The 11,296-nt window shown below is 43.0% G+C and overlaps 2 non-coding genes across 2 annotated transcripts; both read right to left on the bottom strand.

Moving 5' to 3' along the window:
- Window positions 1-5,935: 5,935 nt before the first annotated feature.
- trnar-ccu (transfer RNA arginine (anticodon CCU)) lies at window positions 5,936-6,008 on the bottom strand. The gene has a single exon. It is a non-coding gene; the product is annotated as a tRNA-Arg (tRNA).
- Window positions 6,009-8,168: 2,160 nt separating this feature from the next.
- Window positions 8,169-8,241, bottom strand: trnar-ccu (transfer RNA arginine (anticodon CCU)). The gene has a single exon. It is a non-coding gene; the product is annotated as a tRNA-Arg (tRNA).
- Between the last annotated feature and the right edge of the window lie 3,055 nt (window positions 8,242-11,296).

The raw sequence follows: 11,296 nt of genomic DNA, 5'->3' as shown, positions 1-11,296 counted from the left end.
CTAAAAAGAAAGTGTATAGCAGAGGATGGTTTCCATCCATCGACCTCTTTGTTATGGGCCCAGCACGCTTCCGCTGCGCCACTCTGCTCTCAGCCACTTAAGAAAAGACTAGAACTCACAATCCATGGCTTAGGAGGCCAGTGTCTTAGGCCACTGGGGTACTGTGTAAACAGTATGACCAATACGAACTGTTGGAAGAGGTCAAAAAAATGTCTAATGGAACTGAGACATGCCAATGAAATGACAAATTAAAAAAAAAAAAATTGTTTGCACTTAAAATCTAAAAAGAACTGTTTAGCAGAGGATGGTTTCGATCCATCGACCTCTGGGTTATGGGCCCAGCACGCTTCCGCTGCGCCACTCTGCTCTCAGCCACTTAAGAAAAGACTAGAACTCACAATCCATGGCTTTGGAGGCCAGTGTCTTAGGCCACTGGGGTACTGTGTAAACAGTATGACCTATACGAACTGTTGGAAGAGGTCAAAAAAATGTCTAATGGAACTGAGACATGCCCATGAAACGACACATTTTTTAAATTTTTTGTTTGCACTTGAAATCTAAAAAGAATATGTTTACCAGAGGATGGTTTCGATCCATCGACCTCTGAGTTATGGGCCCAGCACGCTTCATCTGCGCCACTCTGCTCTCAGCCACTTAAGAAAAGACTAGAACTCATAATCCATGGCTTAGGAGGCCAGTGTCTTAGGCCACTGGGGTACTGTGTAAACAGCATGACCTATACGAACTGTTGGAAGAGGTAAAAAAATATATATATTGGCAATGAGACATGACCATGAAACGACACATTTTTAAAATTTTTTGTTTGCACTTAAAATCTGAAAAGAAACTGTTTAGCAGAGGATGGTTTCTATCCATCAACCTCTGTTATGGGCCCAGCACTTCCGCTGCGCCACTCTGCTCTCAGCCACTTAAGAAAAGACTAGAACTCACAATCCATGGCTTAGGAGGCCAGTGTCTTAGGCCACTGGGGTACTGTGTAAACAGTATGACCTATACGAACTGTTGGAAGAGGTCAAAAAAATGTCTAATGGAACTGAGACATGCCCATGAAACGACACATTTTTTAAATTTTTTGTTTGCACTTGAAATCTAAAAAGAAAGTTTAGCAGAGGATGGTTTCGATCCATCGACCTCTTGTTATGGGCCCAGCACGCTTCCGCTGCGCCACTCTGCTCTCAGCCACTTAAGAAAAGACTAGAACTCACAATCCATGGCTTAGGAGGCCAGTGTCTTAGGCCACTGGGGTACTGTGTAAACAGTATGACCAATACGAACTGTTGGAAGAGGTCAAAAAAGGGTATAATGGAACTGAGACATGCCAATGAAATGACAAATTAAAAAAAAATTTTTTGTTTGCACTTAAAATCTAAAAAGAATCTGTTTAGCAGAGGATGGTTTCGATCCATCGACCTCTGGGTTATGGGCCCAGCACGCTTCCGCTGTGCCACTCTGCTCTCAGCCACTTAAGAAAAGACTAGAACTCACAATCCATGGCTTAGGAGGCCAGTGTCTTAGGCCACTGGGGTACTGTGTAAACAGTATGACCTATACGAACTGTTGGAAGAGGTCAAAAAAATGTCTAATGGAACTGAGACATGCCCATGAAACGACACATTTTTTAAATTTTTTGTTTGCACTTAAAATCTAAAAAGAATCTGTTTAGCAGAGGATGGTTTCGATCCATCGACCTCTGGGTTATGGGCCCAGCACGCTTCCGCTGCGCCACTCTGCTCTCAGCCACTTAAGAAAAGACTAGAACTCACAATCCATGGCTTAGGAGGCCAGTGTCTTAGGCCACTGGGGTACTGTGTAAACAGTATGACCTATACGAACTGTTGGAAGAGGTAAAAAAATATATATATTGGCAATGAGACATGACCATGAAACGACACATTTTTTAAATTTTTTGTTTGCACTTAAAATCTGAAAAGAAACTGTTTAGCAGAGGATGGTTTCTATCCATCAACCTCTGGGTTATGGGCCCAGCACGCTTCCGCTGCGCCACTCTGCTCTCAGCCACTTAAGAAAAGACTAGAACTCACAATCCATGGCTTAGGAGGCCAGTGTCTTAGGCCACTGGGGTACTTTGTAAACAGTATGACCAATACGAACTGTTGGAAGAGGTCAAAAAAATGTCTAATGGAACTGGGACATGCCAATGAAATGACAAAAAAAAAAAAAATTGTTTGCACTTAAAATCTAAAAAGAATCAGTTTAGCAGAGGATGGTTTCGATCCATCGACCTCTGGGTTATGGGCCCAGCACGGTTCCGCTGCGCCACTCTGCTCTCAGCCACTTAAGAAAAGACTAGAACTCACAATCCATGGCTTAGGAGGCCAGTGTCTTAGGCCACTGGGGTACTGTGTAAACAGTATGACCTATACGAACTGTTGGAAGAGGTCAAAAAAATGTCTAATGGAACTGAGACATGCCCATGAAACGACACATTTTTTAAATTTTTTGTTTGCACTTTAAATCTAAAAAGAAAGTGTATAGCAGAGGATGGTTTCCATCCATCGACCTCTTTGTTATGGGCCCAGCACGCTTCCGCTGCGCCACTCTTCTCTCAGACACTTAAGAAAAGACTAGAACTCTCAATCCATGGCTTAGGAGGCCAGTGTCTTAGGCCACTGGGGTACTGTGTAAACAGTATGACCAATACGAACTGTTGGAAGAGGTAAAAAAAAAAAGTGTATAATGGAACTGAGACATGCCAATGAAATGACAAATTAAAAAAAAAAAATTGTTTGCACTTAAAATCTAAAAAGGAACTGTTTAGCAGAGAATGGTTTCGTTCCATCAACCTCTGGGTTATGGGCCCAGCACGCTTCCGCTGTGCCACTCCACTTCGATCCACCCCAGATGGGACTGAACCCACAATCCCTGGCTTAGGAGGCCAGTGTCTTAGGCCACTGGGGTACTGTGTAAACAGTATGACCTATACGAACTGTTGGAAGAGGTTAAAAAAAATGTATATTGGCAATGAGACATGACCATGAAACGACACATTTTTTATTTTTTTTGTTTGCACTTTAAATCTAAAAAGAAAGTGTATAGCAGAGGATGGTTTCCATCCATCGACCTCTTTGTTATGGGCCCAGCACGCTTCCGCTGCGCCACTCTTCTCTCAGACACTTAAGAAAAGACTAGAACTCACAATCCATGGCTTAGGAGGCCAGTGTCTTAGGCCACTGGGGTACTGTGTAAACAGTATGACCTATACGAACTGTTGGAAGAGGTCAAAAAAATGTCTAATGGAACTGAGACATGCCCATGAAACGACACATTTTTTAAATTTTTTGTTTGCACTTAAAATCTAAAAAGAATCTGTTTAGCAGAGGATGGTTTCGATCCATCGACCTCTGGGTTATGGGCCCAGCACGCTTCCGCTGCGCCACTCTGCTCTCAGCCACTTAAGAAAAGACTAGAACTCACAATCCATGGCTTAGGAGGCCAGTGTCTTAGGCCACTGGGGTACTGTGTAAACAGCATGACCTATACGAACTGTTGGAAGAGGTAAAAAAATATATATATTGGCAATGAGACATGACCATGAAACGACACATTTTTTAAATTTTTTGTTTGCATTTAAAATCTGAAAAGAAACTGTTTAGCAGAGGATGGTTTCTATCCATCGACCTCTGGGTTATGGGCCCAGCACGCTTCCGCTGCGCCACTCTGCTCTCAGCCACTTAAGAAAAGACTAGAACTCACAATCCATGGCTTAGGAGGCCAGTGTCTTAGGCCACTGGGGTACTTTGTAAACAGTATGACCAATACGAACTGTTGGAAGAGGTCAAAAAAATGTCTAATGGAACTGGGACATGCCAATGAAATGACAAAAAAAAAAAAAAAATTGTTTGCACTTAAAATCTAAAAAGAATCAGTTTAGCAGAGGATGGTTTCGATCCATCGACCTCTGGGTTATGGGCCCAGCACGCTTCCGCTGCGCCACTCTGCTCTCAGCCACTTAAGAAAAGACTAGAACTCACAATCCATGGCTTAGGAGGCCAGTGTCTTAGGCCACTGGGGTACTGTGTAAACAGTATGACCTATACGAACTGTTGGAAGAGGTCAAAAAAATGTCTAATGGAACTGAGACATGCCCATGAAACGACACATTTTTTAAATTTTTTGTTTGCACTTGAAATCTAAAAAGAATCTGTTTAGCAGAGGATGGTTTCGATCCATCGACCTCTGGGTTATGGGCCCAGCACGCTTCCGCTGCGCCACTCTGCTCTCAGCCACTTAAGAAAAGACTAGAACTCACAATCCATGGCTTAGGAGGCCAGTGTCTTAGGCCACTGGGGTACTTTGTAAACAGTATGACCAATACGAACTGTTGGAAGAGGTCAAAAAAATGTCTAATGGAACTGAGACATGCCAATGAAATGACAAATAAAAAAAAAAATTGTTTGCACTTAAAATCTAAAAAGAATCTGTTTAGCAGAGGATGGTTTCGATCCATCGACCTCTGGGTTATGGGCCCAGCACGCTTCCGCTGCGCCACTCTGCTCTCAGCCACTTAAGAAAAGACTAGAACTCACAATCCATGGCTTAGGAGGCCAGTGTCTTAGGCCACTGGGGTACTGTGTAAACAGTATGACCTATACGAACTGTTGGAAGAGGTCAAAAAAATGTCTAATGGAACTGAGACATGCCCATGAAACGACACATTTTTTAAATTTTTTGTTTGCACTTAAAATCTGAAAAGAAACTGTTTAGCAGAGGATGGTTTCTATCCATCAACCTCTGGGTTATGGGCCCAGCACGCTTCCGCTGCGCCACTCTGCTCTCAGCCACTTAAGAAAAGACTAGAACTCACAATCCATGGCTTAGGAGGCCAGTGTCTTAGGCCACTGGGGTACTTTGTAAACAGTATGACCAATACGAACTGTTGGAAGAGGTCAAAAAAATGTCTAATGGAACTGGGACATGCCAATGAAATGACAAATTAAAAAAAAAAAAATTGTTTGCACTTAAAATCTAAAAAGAATCAGTTTAGCAGAGGATGGTTTCGATCCATCGACCTCTGGGTTATGGGCCCAGCACGCTTCCGCTGCGCCACTCTGCTCTCAGCCACTTAAGAAAAGACTAGAACTCACAATCCATGGCTTAGGAGGCCAGTGTCTTAGGCCACTGGGGTACTGTGTAAACAGTATGACCTATACGAACTGTTGGAAGAGGTCAAAAAAATGTCTAATGGAACTGAGACATGCCCATGAAACGACACATTTTTTAAATTTTTTGTTTGCACTTAAAATCTAAAAAGAATCTGTTTAGCAGAGGATGGTTTCTATCCATCGACCTCTGGGTTATGGGCCCAGCACGCTTCCGCTGCGCCACTCTGCTCTCAGCCACTTAAGAAAAGACTAGAACTCACAATCCATGGCTTAGGAGGCCAGTGTCTTAGGCCACTGGGGTACTTTGTAAACAGTATGACCAATACGAACTGTTGGAAGAGGTCAAAAAAATGTCTAATGGAACTGGGACATGCCAATGAAATGACAAATAAAAAAAAAAAATTGTTTGCACTTAAAATCTAAAAAGATTCAGTTTAGCAGAGGATGGTTTCGATCCATCGACCTCTGGGTTATGGGCCCAGCACGCTTCCGCTGCGCCACTCTGCTCTCAGCCACTTAAGAAAAGACTAGAACTCACAATCCATGGCTTAGGAGGCCAGTGTCTTAGGCCACTGGGGTACTGTGTAAACAGTATGACCTATACGAACTGTTGGAAGAGGTCAAAAAAATGTCTAATGGAACTGAGACATGCCCATGAAACGACACATTAAAAAAAAAATTTGTTTGCACTTAAAATCTAAAAAGAATCTGTTTAGCAGAGGATGGTTTCGATCGATCAAACTCTGGGTTATGGGCCCAGCACGCTTCCGCTGTGCCACTCCACTTCCATCCACCCCAGATGGGACTTGAACCCACAATCCCTGGCTTAGGAGGCCAGTGCGTTATCCATTAGGCCACTGGGGCACTGTTTACCTACTGCAAACAGGACGAACTGATAGAAGCAGTAAAAACAATGTGTACTGGATAGCACTGAGAGACGCAAATGAAATTTAGCTTTCTCATTTCTGTTTGCTTTTCATTTTTAAAAAGAAGATGTTTAGCAGCAGATGGTTCCGATCCATCGACCTCTGGGTTATGGGCCCAGCACGTTTCCGCTGTGCCACTCTGCTCTCAGCCACTTCAGAAAAGACTAGAACTCACAATCCATGGCTTAGGAGGCCAGTGTCTTAGGGCACTGGGGTACTGTGTAAACAGTATGACCTATACGAACTGTTGGAAGAGGTAAAAAAATGTCTAATGGAACTGAGACATGCCCATGAAAAACACAATTTTTTAAATTTTTGTTTGCACTTAAAATCTAAAAGAATCTGTTTAGCAGAGGATGGTTTCGATCCATCGACCTCTGGGTTATGGGCCCAGCACGCTTCCGCTGTGCCACTCTGCTCTCAGCCACTTAAGAAAAGACTAGAACTCACAATCCATGGCTTAGGAGGCCAGTGTCTTAGGCCACTGGGGTACTGTGTAACAGTATGACCTATACGAACTGTTGGAAGAGGTAAAAAAAATGTCTAATGGAACTGAGACATGCCCATGAAACAACACATTTTTTTTAAATTTTTTGTTTGCACTTAAAATCTAAATAGAATCTGTTTAGCAGAGGATGGTTTCGATCCATCGACCTCTGGGTTATGGGCCCAGCACGCTTCCGCTGCGCCACTCTGCTCTCAGCCACTTAAGAAAAGACTAGAACTCACAATCCATGGCTTAGGAGGCCAGTGTCTTAGGCCACTGGGGTACTGTGTAAACAGTATGACCTATACGAACTGTTGGAAGAGGTCAAAAAAATGTCTAATGGAACTGAGACATGCCCATGAAACGACACATTTTTTAAATTTTTTGTTTGCACTTGAAATCTAAAAAGAATCTGTTTAGCAGAGGATGGTTTCTATCCATCAACATCTGGGTTATGGGCCCAGCACGCTTCCGCTGCGCCACTCTCCTCTCAGCCACTTAAGAAAAGACTAGAACTCACAATCCATGGCTTAGGAGGCCAGTGTCTTAGGCCACTGGGGTACTGTGTAAACAGTATGACCTATACGAACTGTTGGAAGAGGTCAAAAAAATGTCTAATGGAACTGGGACATGCCAATGAAATGACAAATTAAAAAAAATAATTGTTTGCACTTAAAATCTAAAAAGAATCAGTTTAGCAGAGGATGGTTTCGATCCATCGACCTCTGGGTTATGGGCCCAGCACGCTTCCGCTGAGCCACTCTGCTCTCAGCCACTTAAGAAAAGACTAGAACTCACAATCCATGGCTTAGGAGGCCAGTGTCTTAGGCCACTGGGGTACTGTGTAAACAGTATGACCTATACGAACTGTTGGAAGAGGTTAAAAAAAATGTATATTGGCAATGAGACATGACCATGAAACGACACATTTTTTATTTTTTTTGTTTGCACTTTAAATCTAAAAAGAAAGTGTATAGCAGAGGATGGTTTCCATCCATCGACCTCTTTGTTATGGGCCCAGCACGCTTCCGCTGCGCCACTCTTCTGTCAGACACTTAAGAAAAGACTAGAACTCTCAATCCATGGCTTAGGAGGCCAGTGTCTTAGGCCACTGGGGTACTGTGTAAACAGTATGACCAATACGAACTGTTGGAAGAGGTCAAAAAAGTGTATAATGGAACTGAGACATGCCAATGAAATGACAAATTAAAAAAAAAAAAATTATTTGCACTTAAAATCTAAAAAGAATCTGTTTAGCAGAGGATGGTTTCGATCCATCGACCTCTGGGTTATGGGCCCAGCACGCTTCCCGCTGCGCCACTCTGCTCTCAGCCACTTAAGAAAAGACTAGAACTCACAATCCATGGCTTAGGAGGCCAGTGTCTTAGGCCACTGGGGTACTGTGTAAACAGTATGACCTATACGAACTGTTGGAAGAGGTAAAAAAAATGTCTAATGGAACTGAGACATGCCCATGAAACGACACATTTTTTAAATTTTTTGTTTGCACTTAAAATCTAAAAAGAATCTGTTTAGCAGAGAATGGTCTCGATCGATCAAACTCTGGGTTATGGGCCCAGCACGCTTCCGCTGTGCCACTCCACTTCCATCCACCCCAGATGGGACTTGAACCCACAATCCCTGGCTTAGGAGGCCAGTGCGTTATCCATTAGGCCACTGGGGCACTGTTTACCTACTGCAAACAGGACGAACTGATAGAAGCAGTAAAAACAATGTGTACTGGATAGCACTGAGAGACGCAAATGAAATTTAGCTTTCTCATTTCTGTTTGCTTTTCATTTTTAAAAAGAAGATGTTTAGCAGCGGATGGTTCCGATCCATCGACCTCTGGGTTATGGGCCCAGCACGTTTCCGCTGTGCCACTCTGCTCTCAGCCACTTCAGAAAAGACTAGAACTCACAATCCATGGCTTAGGAGGCCAGTGTCTTAGGGCACTGGGGTACTGTGTAAACAGTATGACCTATACGAACTGTTGGAAGAGGTAAACAAATGTATATTGGAACTGAGACATGCCCATGAAACAACACATTTTTTTAAATTTTTTGTTTGCACTTAAAATCTAAATAGAATCTGTTTAGCAGAGGATGGTTTCGATCCATCGACCTCTGGGTTATGGGCCCAGCACGCTTCCGCTGCGCCACTCTTCTCTCAGCCACTTAAGAAAAGACTAGAACTCACAATCCATGGCTTAGGAGGCCAGTGTCTTAGGCCACTGGGGTACTGTGTAAACAGTATGACCAATACGAACTGTTGGAAGAGGTAAAAAATGTAATGGAACTGAGACATGCCAATGAAACGACACATTTTTTTAATTTTTTGTTTGCACTTAAAATCTAAAAGAATCTGTTTAGCAGAGGATGGTTTCGATCCATCGACCTCTGGGTTATGGGCCCAGCATGCCACTCTGCTCTCAGCCACTTAAGAAAAGACTAGAACTCACAATCCATGGCTTAGGAGGCCAGTGTCTTAGGCCACTGGGGTACTGTGTAAACAGTATGACCTATACGAACTGTTGGAAGAGGTAAAAAAATGTATAATGGAACTGAGACATGCCCATGAAACGACACATTTTTTAAATTTTTTGTTTGCACTTAAAATCTAAAAAGAATCTGTTTAGCAGAGGATGGTTTCGATCCATCGACCTCTGGGTTATGGGCCCAGCACGCTTCCGCTGCGCCACTCTGCTCTCAGCCACTTAAGAAAAGACTAGAACTCACAATCCATGGCTTAGGAGGCCAGTGTCTTAGGCCACTGGGGTACTGTGTAAACAGTATGACCTATACGAACTGTTGGAAGAGGTAAAAAAAATATATATTGGCAATGAGACATGACCATGAAACGACACATTTTTTAAATTTTTTGTTTGCACTTAAAATCTGAAAAGAAACTGTTTAGCAGAGGATGGTTTCTATCCATCAACATCTGGGTTATGGGCCCAGCACGCTTCCGCTGCGCCACTCTCCTCTCAGCCACTTAAGAAAAGACTAGAACTCACAATCCATGGCTTAGGAGGCCAGTGTCTTAGGCCACTGGGGTACTTTGTAAACAGTATGACCAATACGAACTGTTGGAAGAGGTCAAAAAAATGTCTAATGGAACTGGGACATGCCAATGAAATGACAAATTAAAAAAAATAATTGTTTGCACTTAAAATCTAAAAAGAATCAGTTTAGCAGAGGATGGTTTCGATCCATCGACCTCTGGGTTATGGGCCCAGCACGCTTCCGCTGCGCCACTCTGCTCTCAGCCACTTAAGAAAAGACTAGAACTCACAATCCATGGCTTAGGAGGCCAGTGTCTTAGGCCACTGGGGTACTGTGTAAACAGTATGACCTATACGAACTGTTGGAAGAGGTTAAAAAAAATGTATATTGGCAATGAGACATGACCATGAAACGACACATTTTTTTTTTTTTTTTGTTTGCACTTTAAATCTAAAAAGAAAGTGTATAGCAGAGGATGGTTTCCATCCATCGACCTCTTTGTTATGGGCCCAGCACGCTTCCGCTGCGCCACTCTTCTGTCGGACACTTAAGAAAAGACTAGAACTCTCAATCCATGGCTTAGGAGGCCAGTGTCTTAGGCCACTGGGGTACTGTGTAAACAGTATGACCAATACGAACTGTTGGAAGAGGTCAAAAAAGTGTATAATGGAACTGAGACATGCCAATGAAATGACAAATTAAAAAAAAAAATTATTTGCACTTAAAATCTAAAAAGAATCTGTTTAGCAGAGGATGGTTTCGATCCATCGACCTCTGGGTTATGGGCCCAGCACGCTTCCGCTGCGCCACTCTGCTCTCAGCCACTTAAGAAAAGACTAGAACTCACAATCCATGGCTTAGGAGGCCAGTGTCTTAGGCCACTGGGGTACTGTGTAAACAGTATGACCTATACGAACTGTTGGAAGAGGTAAAAAAAATGTCTAATGGAACTGAGACATGCCCATGAAACGACACATTTTTTAAATTTTTTGTTTGCACTTAAAATCTGAAAAGAAACTGTTTAGCAGAGGATGGTTTCTATCCATCAACATCTGGGTTATGGGCCCAGCACGCTTCCGCTGCGCCACTCTCCTCTCAGCCACTTAAGAAAAGACTAGAACTCACAATCCATGGCTTAGGAGGCCAGTGTCTTAGGCCACTGGGGTACTTTGTAAACAGTATGACCAATACGAACTGTTGGAAGAGGTCAAAAAAATGTCTAATGGAACTGGGACATGCCAATGAAATGACAAATTAAAAAAAATAATTGTTTGCACTTAAAATCTAAAAAGAATCAGTTTAGCAGAGGATGGTTTCGATCCATCGACCTCTGGGTTATGGGCCCAGCACGCTTCCGCTGAGCCACTCTACTCTCAGCCACTTAAGAAAAGACTAGAACTCACAATCCATGGCTTAGGAGGCCAGTGTCTTAGGCCACTGGGGTACTGTGTAAACAGTATGACCTATACGAACTGTTGGAAGAGGTTAAAAAAATGTATATTGGCAATGAGACATGACCATGAAACGACACATTTTTTTTTTTTTTTTGTTTGCACTTTAAATCTAAAAAGAAAGTGTATAGCAGAGGATGGTTTCCATCCATCGACCTCTTTGTTATGGGCCCAGCACGCTTCCGCTGCGCCACTCTTCTCTCAGACACTTAAGAAAAGACTAGAACTCTCAATCCATGGCTTAGGAGGCCAGTGTCTTAGGCCACTGGGGTACTGTGTAAAC

Source organism: Oncorhynchus masou, unplaced genomic scaffold (assembly GCF_036934945.1).
Source record: "Oncorhynchus masou masou isolate Uvic2021 unplaced genomic scaffold, UVic_Omas_1.1 unplaced_scaffold_2134, whole genome shotgun sequence".
Classification (NCBI taxonomy): domain Eukaryota; kingdom Metazoa; phylum Chordata; class Actinopteri; order Salmoniformes; family Salmonidae; genus Oncorhynchus; species Oncorhynchus masou.
This window is presented reverse-complemented; position numbering and strand designations above follow the sequence as displayed.